This window comes from Marmota flaviventris, chromosome 5 (assembly GCF_047511675.1).
Source record: "Marmota flaviventris isolate mMarFla1 chromosome 5, mMarFla1.hap1, whole genome shotgun sequence".
Lineage (NCBI taxonomy): Eukaryota > Metazoa > Chordata > Mammalia > Rodentia > Sciuridae > Marmota > Marmota flaviventris.
This window is the reverse complement of record NC_092502.1, coordinates 4,934,130-4,952,399: the sequence shown is the minus strand read 5'-3', so window position 1 is coordinate 4,952,399 and position 18,270 is coordinate 4,934,130. Positions and strand designations below refer to the sequence as shown.

The 18,270-nt window shown below is 39.8% G+C and overlaps 1 pseudogene; it reads right to left on the bottom strand.

Moving 5' to 3' along the window:
- Window positions 1-16,411: 16,411 nt before the first annotated feature.
- Window positions 16,412-17,365, bottom strand: LOC139705846 (olfactory receptor 5AP2-like; annotated as a pseudogene).
- Between the last annotated feature and the right edge of the window lie 905 nt (window positions 17,366-18,270).

The window sequence follows — 18,270 nt, the reverse complement described above, 5'->3', positions numbered from 1 at the left end:
CAGTGTCTCTATCAACCTCACTTTGGAACTGCATTGTCCCTCTATCCACCTCATTTTGTACTGCAGTGTCTCCATTTACCATACTGTGGGACTGCATTGTTTCTATCCACCTCACTGTGAAACTGAAGTGTCTCTATCCACTTCACTTTTGGACTGTAGTGTCTCTATCCACTTCACTGTGGGACTGCAGTGTCTCTCCATCCACCTCATGTGAAACTGAAGTCTCCCTCCATACACCTCACTGTGGGACTGCAGTGTCTACATACACCTCACTCTGAGACTGCAGTGTCTCTATCCACCGCACTGTGGGAAGGCAGTGTCTCTATACACCTTAATGTGGGACTGTAGTATCTCTCTATCCACCTCACAGTGAGACAGAAGTGTCTCTCTATCCACCTAACTGTGGGACTGCAGTGTCTCTCTATCCACCTCACTGTGGAATTGCAGTGTCTCTATCCACCTCACTGTGGGACTGCAGTTTCACTAATCATCTCACTGTGGGACTGCAGTCTCTCTATCCACCTCACTGTGGCAATGCAATATCCCTTTACCCACCTCACTGTGGCAATGCAATATCCCTTTACCCACCTCACTGTGGGACTGCAGTGTCTCTATCCACCTCATGGTGGGTCTACAGTGTCTCTCTATCCACCTTACTGTGGGACTGCAGTGTCTCTATACACCTCACTGTGGTACTGCAGTGTCCTTTTATCCACCTGTCAGACTACAGTGTCTCTATTCACCTCAATGTGAGTCTACAGTGTATCTCTATCCAAACACTGTGGGACTGCATTGTCTCTCTATCCAACTCATTGTGGTACTGAGGTGTCCCTTTCCACCTCACTGTGAGATGCAGTGTCTCTCTATCCACCTCACTGTGGGAAAGCAGTGTCCTCTATCCACCTCACTGTGGGACTGAAGTGCCTCTCTATACACCTCACTATGAGACTACAGTGTCTTTCTATCCACCTCATTGTGGGACTGCAGTGTCTCTATCCACCTCACTGTGGGACTGCAATGTCCTTCTGCTCACTGTGGGACTGCAGTGCCCATATATCCACACACTGTGGGACCTCAGTGTCTCTATCTACCTCACTGTGGGTGCAGTGTCACTGTATCCAACACTGTGAGACTGCAGTGTCCCTCTAACCCCCTCACTGTGGGACTGCAGTGTCTCTTATCCACCTCACTGTGGAACTGCTATGTCTCTCCACCAACCTCACTGTGGGAGTGCAGTGTCTCTCTATTCACCTAACTGTGGGACTGCAGTGTCTATCCGTCCACCTCACTGTGAGAATGCACTGTCTCTCTATCCACCTCACTGTGAGTATGAATTTTTATCTCTATCCACCTCATATTTGGGACTGCAGTGTCTCCATATGCCCCTCATTGTGGAACTGCTGTGTCCCTCTATCCACTTCACTGTGGGACTGCAGTGTCCCTCTATTCACCTCACTGTGGGACGGCAGTGTCTCTGTCCACATCACTGAAGTTTTGCAGTGTCTCTCATTCTACCTCACTGTGGAAGTGCAGTCTCTCTATCCACCTCACTGTGGGACTGCAGTGTCTCTCTATCCACCGCACTGGGGGACTGCAGTGTCCCTCTATCCACCTCACTGTGGGACTCCAGTGTCTCTATCCACCTTACTTGGGGCTGCAGTGTCCCTCTATCCACCTCACTGTGGGACTGCAGTGTCTCTCTATTCACCTCAATGTGGGACTGCAGGGTCTCTCTATTACCATGTGGGTATGCAGTGTCTCTTTTTCCATCTCTGTGGAACTGCAGTGTCTCTCCATCCACCTCACTGTGGGAGTGCAGTGTCTCTCTATTCACCTCACTGAGGGATTGCAGTGTCTATCCATCCACCTAAAAGTTGGACTACAGTGTCCCTCCATCCACCTCACTGTGGGACTGAAGTTTCTCTATCCATCTCTCTTTGGGGATGCTGTCTCTCTATCCACCTAACTGTGGCACTGCAGCATCCTTCTATCCACCTCACTGTTAGACTGCAGTTGTCTCTGTCCACCTCACTGTGGGACTGCAGTGTCTCTCTATCCACCTCACAGTGGGACTGCAGTGTCCATCTATTCACCTCACTGTGGTACCACAGTGTCTCTATCCACCTCACTTGGGACTGCAGTGTCTCTATCCACTACACTATGAGACTGCAGTCCAATTCACTGTGGGACTGCAGTGTCTCCATATCCTCCTCACTGTGGGGCTGCAGTCTCTCTATCCACCTCACTTTGGAACTACAGTCTCTCTATCCACCTTACTGTGGGACTGCAGTGTCTCTATCCACCTCACTGTGGGCCTGCAGTGTCTCTCTGTCCACCTCACTGTGGGATTGCAGTGTCCATATATCCACACACTGTGGGACTGCAGTGTCTCTCTATCCACCTCACTGTGGGACTGCAGTGTCTCTATCCACTACACTATTAGACTGCAGTGTCTCTCTATCCAATTCATTGTGAAACTGAAGTGTCTCTATCCACCTTATTATGGGACTGCCGTTTCTCTCTGTCCACCTCACTTTGAGGCTGCAGTGTCTCTCTATCCACCTCACTGTGGGACTGCAATGTCCCTATATCCAACTCACTGTGGGATTGCAGTGTCTCTATCTACCTCACTGTTGGACTGCAGTGTTGCTCTATCCAACACTATGAGACTACAATGTCTCTCTAACAACCTCACTGTGGGACGGCAGTATCTCTATCCACCTCACTATTGTTCTCTATCCACCTCACTGTGGGACTGCAGTGTCCATCTATCCACCTCAAAGTGGGACTGCGTTGTCCCTCTACCCACCTCACTGTGGGACTGCAGTGTCCATCTATCCACCTCAAAGTGGGACTGTGTTGTCCCTCTATCCACCTCACTGTGGGACTGCAGTGTCCATCTATCCACCTCAAAGTGGGACTGCGTTGTCCCTCTATCCACTTCACTGTGGGACTGCAGTGTCCATCTATCCACCTCAAAGTGGGACTGCATTGTCCCTCTATCCACCTCACTGTGGCACTGCAGTGTCCCTCTATCCACCTCACTGTTGGACTGCAGTGTCCCTCTTTCCACCTCACTGTAGGACTGCAGTGTCTCTATCCACCTCACTGTGGGACTGAAGTGTCTCTATCCACCTCACTGTATGACTGCAGTGTCTCTCCGTCCACCTCACTGTGGGACTACATTGTCCTTCTATCCACCTCACTGTGGGACTGCAGTGTCCCTCTATCCACCTCACTGTGGGTCTGCCGTGTCTCTCTCTTCACTTCACTATGGTACTGCAGTCTCTCTACCATGTCACTGTGGGATTGCAGTCCCTCTATCCACCTCACTCTGGGACTGCAGACCATCTATCCACCTTACTTTGGGACTGCAGTCCCTCTATCCACCTCATTGTGGGAATGCAGTCCCTCTATCCACCTCACTGTGGGACTGCAGTGTCTCTCTCTATCCATGTCACTATGGGACTACAGTGTCTACCTATGACTTCGTCACTACAGTAGCAGTTTATGTTTGTGTAGCTAGAGTTCATGAATGAGACAATTTTATCACAAACACCAACAGATATTTTGAGTGTGTGATTCAGTTTTAGTGTTACAGATGTTGTAAGCAATACTATATTCTAATTTCTACAAACTTTATATTTTCTCAAATGTCACATGAAACTAATATATATGTGTCAAGATTTATTCATCTGGATTGATGAAAATTTCCCCTAACTCATGAAAAATTAATGATAAAATTTGTTTAATGCTAGTTTTGATAGTTTGTTGTTGTTGTTGTTGTGTCATTTAGATTTTCTAATTATATGGCCATGAAAACATAAATATATTGTAGTAAGTAGAAGATATATATCTTATTGCATATTAAAATTTGCCGATGATTTTCAATTTTCAGGACTCATATTTTTTATTTGGACTGCATTGGTCAAGAATTCCAATGTACATTAAAAATAATGATGTAGTAAGCATTCAAGATTACTTATAATTTAACAGAAATATTTCCAATGTTATCTAGTCCTCAAGATTCTGGAATATATATATATATATATATATATATATATATATATATATATATATATACATACATACATACATACAGACACACACACACATATATATATATATATATATATATATATATATATATATATATGCCAACAAAAGGGTTTATATATATGTGTATATACACACATATATATAAACCCATTTTTGAGGGTGTATATGTGCATATATATTAGTGTAGAGTAGTTAGCAGTTAGTGCAGAATTTAGCAGCTCTCTTTTCAGCATCTGAGAACCTGATCATTTGACTTTTATTAATAGATCTAAAATAGTTAATATGGGGCTGGGGATGTGGCTCAAGTGGTAGTGTGACTGCCTAGATGTGTGAAGTACTGGGCTCGATTCTCAGCACCACATAAAAATAAAATGGAGGTATTGTGTTCACCTAAAAATATAAAAATATTTTAAAAAATTAAAAAATAAAATAGTTAATATGAGTGGATTTATAATATTTATTTCTGTTTAAATATGTTGGAGTATGTCTCTATGTCACCATCCATCACATCAATGTTAGATTTTAGAAAATTGCTGCTCTTATGGTATTAGAGTCAAGTCTGTGGCATATACTAGAGATTACCCAAAAAACAGACTTCAAAGGCTTAATTAATGAGTGATGCTTCCCAACTAGTAAACAAACAGCCTCACGGTAATTTCAGAAGCAAATTTCATTTCAATTCTATTATGAAGATATGAGTGTTCAGAAGAAAACAATGTAATTTAAATTCACTATGGATATTCCAGGTTCCAGATATTTGCATTTATTAATAAGCAAGTCGCTGTGAAATGGGTATTGCCTAATGTTTCCAAAGGGTTACACCAAGATCAAGGTAGATGAGGACAAATAATTTAAGATGCAAAAGGAACCAATTAATTTGAACACGGAAAAATCCATGAACATGTTGTGTGAAGAGATCAAAGTAATATTTTAATCTCTGGTGAAACTTGCATGCTCTCAGGATATGAAATGTACATTTTAAACATATACTTCTTAGCCAGAAGTGGTGGTACACCTGTAATCCCAGCTCCTCAGGAGGCTGAGGCAGGGACCATGGTCACACCATGGGAAATGCTAGTGGTATAGTTATCAAGATGTGATGTTCAGGGCAGGTGTAAGCAGCAAAGTAGGAAAATGCTGGCAGACTTGTAGAATGTGTCTTCAGACATTGCTTCCATGAGTGGATGGCAGCAGTTTCTCTAAAGTTAATTCAATGTCCTAATAAATTCCATTTCTATGTATTTATAAATAATATGAAAACTGATCCTAAAAAGCTTTGCTTGTATGCAAATATCCACAGCAGCTTTGTAAACAGAGACTAGTGTCCATCCTAGTTTATCCTGGATAAACAAACTGGCAAAACAAACAAAATCAAACAGACCCAATTTCACAGGCACAGCAGTAAACAAGCCCCAAAGAAAGACAGCATGCTCCTGATGCCATTCATCCAATGCTCCAGGATGGGCAGAGCGTGCTTCTGAGGACAGAAATCAGAACACTGGTCGCCTTAGGCTGGGAAAGTTTGCTGGATGTTCCCACTGGGCAACATTAGGAGTGATGGGGATGTTCGGTGGTTTGATCGTATCATCTTTTTGCTAAAACAATCCGACTTTGGCTGTAACTGACATCTCCCCACAGTGGCTGTGCTGACTTCCATTCCCCAGCAGAGCGTGGGGCCACGGGCTCCTCTGTGTCCACATCCCACCAGCATCATTGTTTGTTTGGTTGTTTTGATTAAGCTATTCTGACTAGGGTGAGAAGGAATCTCAATATAGTTTTATTCACATTTTTCTGATGACTAAAAACATTTAGCTATTTTCAAATATTCATCGATCATTTACACTTCTTTTATAAGTGTTCAGATTATTTTCCCACTTGTTTTTTTTAGTTGTTTTAAATTTTTATTGGTGCACCATAATTATACTCACAGTGGGATTCATTATGCCATGCGTTTGCTCATTTTTTTATTAAATTACTTGTTCTTTTGTTGTTACTTTTCTGCTTGTGTTTTTGTCTCTAGTTCTTCACATGTTCTAGGATGGATCCTGCCATTGCAGATAGTCTTTCGCTTCCTTGGTGAGGTTAATTTCTAGCTATTTTTTGTGGCTATTATGAATGGGATTATTTCCTCAGGTCCTTTTCCAACAGGTCAACTTGGGTTGTACAGCAAAGCTACTGGGTTTTATGTGCTGATCTTGACTTCCTGCTCTGCGGGGTTTATCAGCTCCACCTGTCTGTTAGTGGCACCTCAGGGTTGTCTAAGGACTCATGTCATCTGGAAGCAGGACTAAAGTCACTTCCTCCTTTCCTGTGTGTGTCTTTCTCTTGCTCAACTGTTCTGCCCGAAATATTAAGTACCATATTAAAGAGGGGGGATAAGAGTGGACAGCTCTGCCCTATTCCTGCTTCTGGAGAAACTTCTTTCTGTTTTCCCATTCAGTACCATGTTGCCGGAGATTCGTCCTGTGCACCCTTTATGTGGTTGAGTGGTGACCCCTCTAGACCTAGCCTTTCATTGATTGCTTAGGACTCAGACCATGCTCCATCTCAAAGATGGCACTATGTGAGTTTGTATAGACTACATATTCTTTTGACATCAGTCAACATTGTCTATAAATGTTGATTTGATTAATGTGGTCAATAGTGTTTTTCAGATCTGTATTGGATTATTTTATCTGCCGAATTTATTAATAACTGCCATAAGGGTGTTGAAGTCTCCTAATAAAATTGTGAATACGTCTATCTCTCCTGGAATTTTAGTAGTTTTTGATGTCCTTGTGTCTGGTGTGTACATATTAAGGAATTTTACATCTTTGCAAAATGACCTGTTTCGTATTATCTAATTCCATTATCATTCTTGATTACAAAAGTCCTTATCTGAACTCAACACAACTGCCCAATTTCTTTTGTTTAGTTTCAGCATGGTGGTTCTTTCTCCATTTCTTTACTTTTAATCTACCAATACCTTTATATTTAAAGAGATTTTTGTGTAAGTAGCATATAGTGATTTTTTATAATCAATTCTGACAATTTTTATCTTTTAAGTGTTCTGTTTTGAACATTTATATTTAAAGTAATTATTGAAGAAATTAATTCAACATCTACAATGTTTTTAATTCTTTCATATTTGTTTTTTTATTTGTCTCTTCTTTCTGTTTTTTTTTTTTTTTTTGTACTGGGGGTTGCACTTGGGGGTACTTGACCACTGAGCCACATCCCTAGCCATATTTTGTATTTTATTTAGAGACAGGGTCTCACTGAGTTGCTTAGCACCTTGCTTTTGCTGAGGCTGGCTTTGAACTATAGATCCTCTTGCCTCAGCCTCCTGAGCTGCTGGGATTACAGGCCTGCACCACCACCCCTGGATGCTCTCTGATTTTTTTTCCCCAGAATTTTATGTGATTTAATTTGTCATGTCTTTTAGCATACTAACTATGCATCATTAAAAAAAAAAAAAAAAAAAAAAAAAAAAAAAAACTTTAGTGGTTGTCCTTGAATTCTAACATTCATATTAACTAACTTAGGCCCACTTTCAAATAGCACTGTGTCACTTTTTGTGCATTGAGAAACCTTAGAGAATGAAGTAACTCATAATATTCACACAATAACTGCCCAAACAATACCGTTGTGGGAAACAATAGCCTGCTTTATGTTTATTTGAATTTTGAAAGGTTACTAATCATCTCATTCCCCAAATTGTGATTGTCAGTTCTGCATGTCATTGCATCCTATTATGTAGATCACAAGGAAACTCTTTAATTTATTTTAATTAACTTGATGTTATTGCAAAGAAGGAGGTGTCAAAAGCTAAACCATGTTTAAAATCAGATTATTGGGTCTGGGGTTCAAGCTCAGTGGTGGAGTATATGAATAGGTTTCCATTTCCATTTCTATTTCAATATGGCTTTACTTTTTCAACAACTTCAAATTCTCAACTCTTTCTTCTCTACAGCTAGGGCTCATTTATTTTGTTTACCAGATTATTTATTTAGATTCCCCATTTTCCCTTAATTTTTTCACCGATGAGATCACATTGAATTTTTTGATATTTCCACAGTGTGTATAGCACCCACCCAAGTCATTCCTTAACACCCTCAGGCTGAGCCTACACATGTCTCTAAAGCTCCAATTCTACATTTTATTGGACTTATTCTCCTTCATATTGACACTGTGCACCTTTTATAAAACTAAAATAGCCATCTTCTAAACCCTACAGACTGATCTCTTAATCAATTAGCACCTGCAAGAAAACTAGATGATGAAAATCCATGCTACATGCACATGCTTCCTAAGGGTTTTTTACATAAAAACCTAATTTTTATGATAATTGCTTGAGGTAATAATGAGAAATTCCACCTCACAGATGGGGAAATGTTGTTTATGTTTACACAAATATGCATGATTATATAGCTGGTGACTGATGATAAAAAAGTATTATAATTTAGGAGGAATGAAACACTGGTGTTTTGGTTTTGGTTTGCATTTGTTGTTTTGATTCAGAGGAAATTCAATGCACCATTTCTTTTTGTTACTTCTCTTTTCAGTTTAAGCAGGCAAGTAAGATTTGGCAATGTAGAGTACTTTCCATATTCTAATATCCTTCAGGTAACAAATGACCATGAATTCTCATCCTTTTAAAATTAATAACAGTGACATTCAGTTACCAGGAGCAAACATCATGGCTAATTACAAAATGTGACTATGATCATAAAGAAAAGATCAGATAAGGAGAGTGGTCTAAATCAGAAACCAGGAGGAAAAGGTGTGCTACCAGTTGTGCCCTGATAGAGCAGTGGGTGCCAGGATGTAAGCACTTAGTGGATGTCAGCCTCAGTGTTGTCATGCATGAGGTGAGGTTGTTGCAGCAACGGACTGCTCCTGCAAAGTGGAACTATGCATCATGACTGCCGGGCAAACCTTTGACTCAGAACCTAAAGTCCAGTGGAGCATGATGGACAGTGAATGGATGGCCACCACAGGAAGACACTGGAGGTGGCCAGCACAAAGCATGCCATGGAGCTGCTGGAGTGTCCACATGAGTGGAATGAAGACGGGTTCCGAAAGCTGGAGGAGATGGAAGTGGCCACCTGGGTGACAAGCTATGGGAACCGGGGAGTGACAGCCATGGTCTCCAGTATTCACACAACAGGAAACATAACCAACTAGAGAGCAAGGGTGGTGAAACAGGAATCTACGCCAACAGGTGTTGGTCAAATGCACCAAGAACATGAGTGGGAAAGCAGAGTCTCTTCAACCAGTTGTGCTGGGAAAACCACACAGCCAACGCAAAGAATGACAGACGCTTATCTCTCACCATGGACAAAAATCAACCTGAAATTAATCAAAGACCTAAGACCTGAAAGTATGGGTGAGGGTTTGGATCTTCCAGCATTTTATATTTTTTAAGGCACAGATGTCGGTTCTACATGGAATACGTGACAATGTCTCAGAACAAAGAGATAAGATGATATCTGGATGTCAATCATGCCCTGCTGATTGCTGCAGATTAGCATTGTTTAGAACAGAAGAAGTGATGTTGAAAGTCCAAGTTCTGCTGATGTGATTCTGCAATCTGTATACGGGGTAAAAATGGGAGTTCATAACCCACTTGAATCAAAGTGTGAAATATGATATATCAAGAACTATGTAATGTTTTGAACAACCAACAATAAAAATTAAAAAAAAAAAAACATAAAAAAAAGTCCAAGTTCTGATTGCTCCATGTGGTGCTATTCACAGAGGATGAGAATGCAGAAGCAGTCCTGGTGCCTTCAGTGTGGGGTGTGTTCAGGGCAGCAGAAAGAGCATGATGTAAATGTGCTTCATAAGATGAAAGATAATGGAAATCATGCTGAAAATCTTGATTTTTCAGAATAGACATGGCAAGAGTTCCTGAAGGATTTTTTTTTTTTTTTTTTACCCTAGGAGCATGTAGTATCCATGTGTTTAAGGAAATGAACAGACACTTCACAGAAAAAGAAATATGGGTGGTCAACAAATACATGAAAAAATGTTCAACATCTCTAGCAATTAGAGAAATGTCAATTAAAACTATACTGATATTCCATCTCACTTCAGTCACAATGGAAATAATATTAAGAATACAAGTAGGTACAGTAAATGTTGGTGAGGATGTGGAGGAAAATATTCACTCATACATTGCTGATGGGACTGCAAATTGGTGTGACCCATCTAGAAAGCTGTATGGAGATTCCTCAGAAAATTTAGAATGGAACCACCATTTGACTCATTTATCCCACTCCTTGGTATATATTCAACAGATTTAAAATCAGCATGCTACAGTGACACAGCCACATCAATTTTTATAGCAATTCAAATCACAATAGTTAAACTATGGAACCAACCTAGGTGCCCTTCAAAAGATGAATGGACAGAGAAATTCTGGTATGTATACACAATGGAATATTATTCAACCTTAAAGTACAATGAAATTATGGTATTTTCTGGTAAATGGATGGATCTGGAGACTGTCATGCTAGGTGAAATAAGCCAATCCCCAATACAAAAGGTCAAGTAACACACAAGTAGTAACACACAAGTAGTAACACACAATGAATGGGGGGGTGAGGGGCAGAAGAGAAGTATAATAAAATATACAATGGGGAACGGAGGGAAGGGAGGGGGATAGGAAAAAGAAAGACAGTGGAATGAGTCTGGCACAATTTGCCCTGTACACATATGAAAACAACACAGTGAATCCACCATCTTGTACATCCACAGAAATGGGATCCTAACTAGAATAATAGATATTTCTTCTTTTTTTCCCGTTGGCATTAAAAGTTTTTATTTGGAATTTGATCCACAATCTATACAAGTTATTTACAAGACATGAAAATGGAAAACAGCACAAAATAAAATTGAGGTATAAGCTAAGAGCACAGTATGTCATGTTTCAATAAATATAATTCAAAATTTGTAAACTAAGTGACCAGATAGATGAGTCATTTTTTTAGTAAAATCATATAAAATATTTATTTCACGTGAGGTAGAGGACAGTTTTGTGTGTCATGTAATGCAACCAACCACAGCAATTTTAATCTTAAAACTGTACATCATTGGCAAAATTATAAATTGAATTGTGGTCAATATATTTAACAATTTGTTTCAACAGTTGCAGAACAGTTAATTCATTTACTGCCTTCACAGGTTAAAAATTCAGAAATAATTTAAGACTACTATTTTGGCATAAAATTATCAGGATAAACAAATACTCCTAACAAGATAGTTAAAAGCAAGTATATTTTATTTTTCACAAATTCTAATTTCCCCAAAAAATGCCCTAGACTTAGCAATTAATTTAGTAGGATGCTTTTACTAGAACTACTTTAAGTATGCTGTGCTTTATTTTCAAGTGAGGTATCTCTATTGAAGAAAAAAAATCTTATAAATTCATTTTATATTAAACTACTTTGTTTTCTGGGCTTCATTTTAAATTTTTTTTTTTTTTTTTTTTTTACATTTCTAATTGAAAAACAGTAGCACTACATAAGACATTTAATTCTATTCCTAAGCAGGCTTCAAACTGCATTATATTGTTTAGAAGCCAGTTAAGTGGAAAGATTTTACAAAAAAAGAAAAAGACTGTCCTTTTAAAGAAGATGCATTATAAAATACCCATATGCTTTTCTCCCAATAGTGGAAAGGCTTAAGTATTCTATACTAGAAAAAGAAAATTTTAAGCAGTTTATTCAATTTACCAACATATAATACAGCAGCTGTATGTCCCTTATTGCTGATAGCTTCAATAAAAACTATTAACAAGTAGTTCCAAGCACAGGAATAGATGTACAGTATGAGCACAGTTTTTCATTATAGTAATTTTAATGTCCTGTCATGTGGATTAAATGCATAAAGGGCAAATAAAAAAGTGAGCATTCTTCCCTAAGTAATCAGAACATCTTATCATTAAGAAAATTTCAGAAGCTGAGCAAAATCTTCAGTATTAGCTTTGCAATTAATTCTAGGGAAATACTTTGAACCTGTTTTATATTACTTGAGTTTCCTTGTCCTTTTACTTTCCTTCAAACAGAAGCCACAGATGTGCAAACAAATTGGTTGTTCTGTCATCTCTTCTAAAAGATATGGATAACCTGCAAATATCATAGTACTTGGTCTATTTTCACCTACTTTACTTGTTTTATAATTCAATATGTACAAATGATTTTATCTAAACTGGTAATATATTAAATATGCTATAAAATTAGTTCAAGAAGAATAAAACATCCTAATTTTCATGGACACAGAAATTTAAGCAAAAGAATATGCTTTACAAAAATTAAAGCACAAATCAAACTTATGTTGGTTGGTCAAACTTTTCATAGTGTTAGAAGTTGCCATTTGTGAAATTAGGGTGGCTTAAGAGCTTCCTCATTGACAGCAGGAGGTTTTCCATTTAATACCTTTATAGATTTGGTACATTTTTTCATAAAGTTTAGATTATAGATACGCTATCACTACTCAAATTAAAAATCACTCATCACCCAGTAAGCTAAAATTGTCTTTTTTCCTTCTAAAGATGCTCTACCAAAATTCTTTATAGGCTGATCTTTTAATGCAGCTTTTTAAACATTTTTATTTCTCCTAAAAAGAATAATATTATGAAATCTGAGGAAAAATCTGCTTGCAAGTGAACTTGGCACACAAAAACTAACACCAAAACAAACTAAGCTAGCAATCAGCACACAAAAGCATGCAAAGCATAGAATAATAAGTTTTATATGGATAAGATACTTCAGCAGAGGTCACTTTTAAAAGTATTACAAAAACTTCTACATTGTTTTCAAGCTATATGGTGCAATTTAACTTAAAGTTACTTTTAACAATAACAGGTATATTTACAATTGACTAGAAAACTATTTTCAAGGAAGTTAGAAACGTATGGCACATCAATGAATCTTCTGGAAAACAAAGACTATATGTCACATGGCAAGTTTTATTACATGAAGGATTATAAAAATATTTCTTTACTCAATTTTAAATCAAGAATTTATAAATAATTTAATGGTGTTACCACTTAGAATTCTAAAGTAACCCATTTCAAAGATTAAGCAATTTATTTTAGAAGTTTTGGGTTGAAACTTAGGTTAAGCTTATAATTTATTAAGTAACATAAGCAGAAAGGTTTTGAGGGAATTAAAAAAATAAATGAAATTATAGGTGCTTGAGTATATCTACCAAAAAGCTGAGTTATGACAAAACTAATTCACAGCTAAAATAAAACTATATTATAAATGTTTGTGATTCTTCTTTCTCCAGATCTAAATCAATGGCACTGGGAGGATATGTCATTTTTAACATATTTCTGCTTGTCATTTTCACATTGTTCCTCCTTGAGGAGATTTCAAGAATCAACCAATTAAGCTATAGGGTTAACACAGTAAAGCTCAAATGAAAATCACACATTATATAGAAAATAAACTACATTTTGTGAAGTACAAAAGTTCTTTTTGGATATATGAGTACCATTAAGCAAAATATGAAAATAACTAGTTAAATTATAACCTAGTAAATTTTTGAAATTCTATACCATTAGAGTATAAGCCTTCTGTGCTGAAAATAGTATGTAACTTTAACTCTAGCTGATTTATTTTTAAAATAAATTTAGATCTCTTCAGTAATTTCATATAGTACCTTATGAGAACATGAAAAACAAAAAAACTCATGGAATACTAATCAATCTTCCTTCAGAAAACTTAATATTGAGAATTTTACTTAATAACTAACTACTGTGAGATTTGCTATTAAAAACATTTTTTAGACTTCTTGTGCAAAAAAAAAGTGCAGATGTTGCCCTTCCCCAAAATATGAAATTCCTTTGCCATCTAAAAATTATCCAGAAACCTTTCAGTAGCAGATAACTAAAGTGACCTATATTAACCTATCAGATACTAGCAGTTTACTGTAAATTCCTGATTTTGATATCAAAGAGCAATTGAAAATGGTCCATTCGTGCAAATTTGGTAAGATAACATTTAAACATACAAAAGTCCAAAATAACCTCAAGGTGTTTAATATTTTATAATTTAAAGAAAAACAAATCCATTATATAAATTTTAGTAAAGACCCATAACTACATATAAAAACTGTACAGAATTATGGATTGTATAGAAACCAATGTACATTAATGGAATCAGTTTTCTCAAGAACATTAATATTTTCACACCACTATTAACACCATTAAAAAGCTCAGAAATTATTTTTCTGAAGTCACTACAAAAAAATTCTAAATATAATTCCATTTGCATGAAAGTCTGTCATCATTTTTTTCACTGGCGGGCTGCCATCATCTCCCATCCCATTCAGTTTTTTATTTGAGCCCTGAACTAAGGAGAAATTTGCCTGTAGGTTTTCCATTGCTATGCTATTGTGTTAAATAATTAAGTCTGAGATTTGCATTTTTATTTAGTTGCTTATTTGAAGAAGAATAACTGTATCAAATACTTTTAACCTATTCATAAAAAATTATAAATTTCCAAAAGGAAATCTTCTTACCCAATAGATTTTGCAACTTTGTTTTGGTTCTGCTTATCCTAGTATAATTTCACTGCAAATACTACAAAATGTCTCTTTTTGCTTCTAGTAATAAATATAATCTTAAGAGGTACACTTCTGAGGAGGCTTTCCTTGGATTCTTCATATATATGTAAAATAACATTACCAATTTCTCAATTCAAGAGGTCCAGCTTCAATGCAATGGTTTGGTTAATCTTTTTTTTTTTTTTTTTTTTAAGCAAAGCATGTGTAAAGTTTATGCCATTGATGTTTCATAAAACCTAGACTCCAACGGGTCAAAATAATGCAAACAAATTTAATTTTTACTACCAAGATACCAAAAAAGGAGAGGGGGAGTATCCCCTCTAAAAATGGTTGGTTGGTCTGTGCTGACAAATTGAAGCCTTGTATAAATCTTCACACCAGTAAGGGCCTCTAGCTTCACTGAACTTCTACAATCAAAAATGATACTTAACAAAAAAACTGCCCAATTGTCTTCAAGAATTACACTTCATTCTTCTTTAAATTAATCTGTGCCCGCCGCCGCCGTCGCCGCCGCTCGCCCGCTCCCTTCGGCTGTGCCGGCGCCGCTCCGAACCCCACACACATCGCTACACACAGCCCTCTGACGTCACCGTGCCCTCGGCCCGCCCACGTCACTGCGGAGACTCACGGCTTCCCGCAGACGCCGCCGCCGTCTCCGGCCGCCCGGGGGAGAGCGAGGGCGGCGGGGAGTGGGGGGGGAGGGAACCGAGCCAGCGGCGGCCCCGCACACGCGAGCCCGCCGGCGTCGCCGCCCCCTCGCGGCTCCGAGTCCCTTCGGGGACACGCGCGCCGTCTGGCCTATTGTGGCTCCTCAGGGATCCTCCCCTCCCCGCTCTGTCTCCCCGCGCGCGCGCGCCCCACCCCTCAGGCGCTCGCCCGGCGCTCCTGGCCCAGCGCGCCGTCTGGGCGGCTGGCGCGCGGCGCTGTCTCAGATATTTCAACCTTGTATAATAACATCAAATGGATTCTACTGTCATGCACCACTGAAAAGAAACAATAAATTTTAAAAAGATTTTTTTTTTTAAAGGTAACCTGGTACATTACTATCGATGATGAAGAAAGGAGACAGCAGAAAGAGGAACCAAAAGAGTAGTTTAATTCTGCACCAGGGATGGAATTCTAAAGATTTCCCAAAAGGAAAACCATATAAAATAATGGTGGTGGAGAAGGACAGAGTTTTGCTTCAGCACCAAGGCCACCTACTGACCTCCTTAACCTGTTCTTTCTTTAGGAAAAAAGGGTGCTGGGAAAGCCACTGAATTGAGGACATATTGACTGTAGACAACAACATCCTTTAGAAGGATAAAGGTGAAATGAGAATGGGTTCTACTCTTTGGATTTCTAATCAGATGATAGGCTGAATAGTAGAATCAGGAATGGTCAGGCAGTTTGAAATAGAAGGAAAGGAATAAGTAGATTGTAGACAGGTTAAAAATGTGGTCCTTATGTTATATTCAGGGAAATGATGTCAAGAGAAAGATGGAATTAGGGCCCACAGCATGAGAGTGATGAGAAAGATTTGAGAATAACATTCAAGAAAAGATCAGAGGGAAAAAAAACATGAATTCTTACAGATATCCTGAATGGAAGAATTATTTTTATATGATTTTTATGGTACAATCTGAAGAAATCAAGATTTGCATGTTTCTGTGGTGGAATTGTGTGTAAAACCACTGAAATAACTTCTGGGGAGAGAGGAGAAGCAGCAGGTGGTGGGTGGGGACATGGGCAGGGGGAGTGAACTCAGCGGGAGGGCAGGAGAGGGATGGAGGAGGGTGTCTGCACCCCCTGGGCATCAGATCCCTGGACCAAGGCGAGCTGTGCAGCACCCAGCGCTCAGACTCCGCTGACAGCTCAGCCTCTGCAGCGCGACCTTAATGTCTCGGTTCCTCAGAGAGGAGATGACGGGGTTCAAGGAAGGGGTGAGGATGGAGTAAAAGACGGTGTCAGGCGACCCTGGGTGGGGGAGTCCTGAGACGCAGACCTCAGGTAGGTGAAGCTTCCACTGCGGTAAAACAGGAGGACGGTGGTCAGGTGGGAGGAGCAGGTGGACAAGGCCTTCCAGCGGCTGTCCCCTGAGGGCATCCACAGGAGAGTGCAGAGGATGCATATGTAGGAGAGGACCGTGAGAGCAAAGGAGCTCAAGATGACACAGCTGCCCATGGAGAAGCCCACCTGGGGTGGAAGTCAGCACAGGAGAGCCTCATGAGAGCGGGGATGTCGCAGAAGAAGTGCTCCACTATGTTGGGCCCACAGAAGGGCAGGGAGAAGGTGTTGATGGTGTGGAAGGCCGAGTAGAGGGCCCCGCCCACCCAGGCCAGGACCACCAGTGCCCAGTACCGCCTGTTCTCATGATGGTCCCATAGAGCAGGGGCCTGTAGATGGCCACGCACTGGTCATAAGCCACAGCGGTGAGCAGAAAGCACTCATTGAAGCAAGCGTGAAACATGTAAAGCTGAGCCACACACTCGAGGTAGGAAATGAACCCAGGGCCCTGTAGGGTGGTAGCCAGTGCCTTGGGGATGGTGACCGAGGTGTAGCTCAGGTCCAGAAAACACAAATTCTTCAGGAAGAAGTACATGGGTGTGTGGAGGCGGCCGTCTCTAAGCACAGCTGTGATGATGGACATGTTCCCTAGGAGGCCAAAGGTGTAGACCAACAGGAAAGAGACAATGACCACTGGCCTCCATTCTAGGATGTCTGAGAAGCCCCTGAGGATGAAGTGAGTCACTCTGGTCTTATTGGACATTTCTCCCCCTCTGAAGTTGTGCTCAGATGCAGTGGCCACAGATTGCTAAGAGGAGGTCAGCTGGGAATATGTCCAGGGAGGTCCTTTGTCTACAGAGGTTCATCTTCTCTCAATGGAAAAACATCCTAGAAGCAGCTTATATAAGAATCATAATCCAGGAAATTGTATTTTGATGAATCACTCTACAGCCTGTGCCCCAAGTCAACTGCTCCGATTACACTGCAGGAAAACAGTGTCTCATGGAAGAAAGGAGAGGAGGGGAGGGAGGGTAAAGCAGAGAGGAGAGGATAACAGAGGAGACAGATGTCTGACAATTTTTCCTCCCATTCGTTGTGGGGGCTTCAGGTAAGAGGTCTCATGTATTTACTTCACGCATTGACCCAGGTCATCACTTGGGGTGTTTCAACATTAACCCAATTGGTGATGCTTTAGTGAATGGAGAGATGGGTCTTTTTTAACCCCTTCCTTCCTCATGGTGCGCCTGCCCATAGATTTCCCCAGCCCTCCTAGGTTTTATAATACTTTGGAATAATACTTTGGAAAACACTAGCTATAATAATAATAATAAAAAACTAGGAATGAAACCCTGATATGACACTGCTGTCCCACTCCTTTGTATTCATCCAAAAGAATTAAAATTGGCCTAGTATAGCGACACAGCCACATCCATCCACGTTTACAGCACAACTCCCAAGAGCCAAGATAGGGGACCAGCCCAGGAGCCTGTGAAGAGATGAATGGACCTAGAAAATGTGGACTAATATGGCTGAGTTTGCTCAGCCACCAAGAAGAATGAAATGATGTTATTTACTGGTAGGTGGATGGAGGTGGAGCAAAGGGATGGAGGTGGAGAAATTCATGCTGAGTGAAATAAGCCAGAGTAAGTAAACCAAGGGTAGAATGTT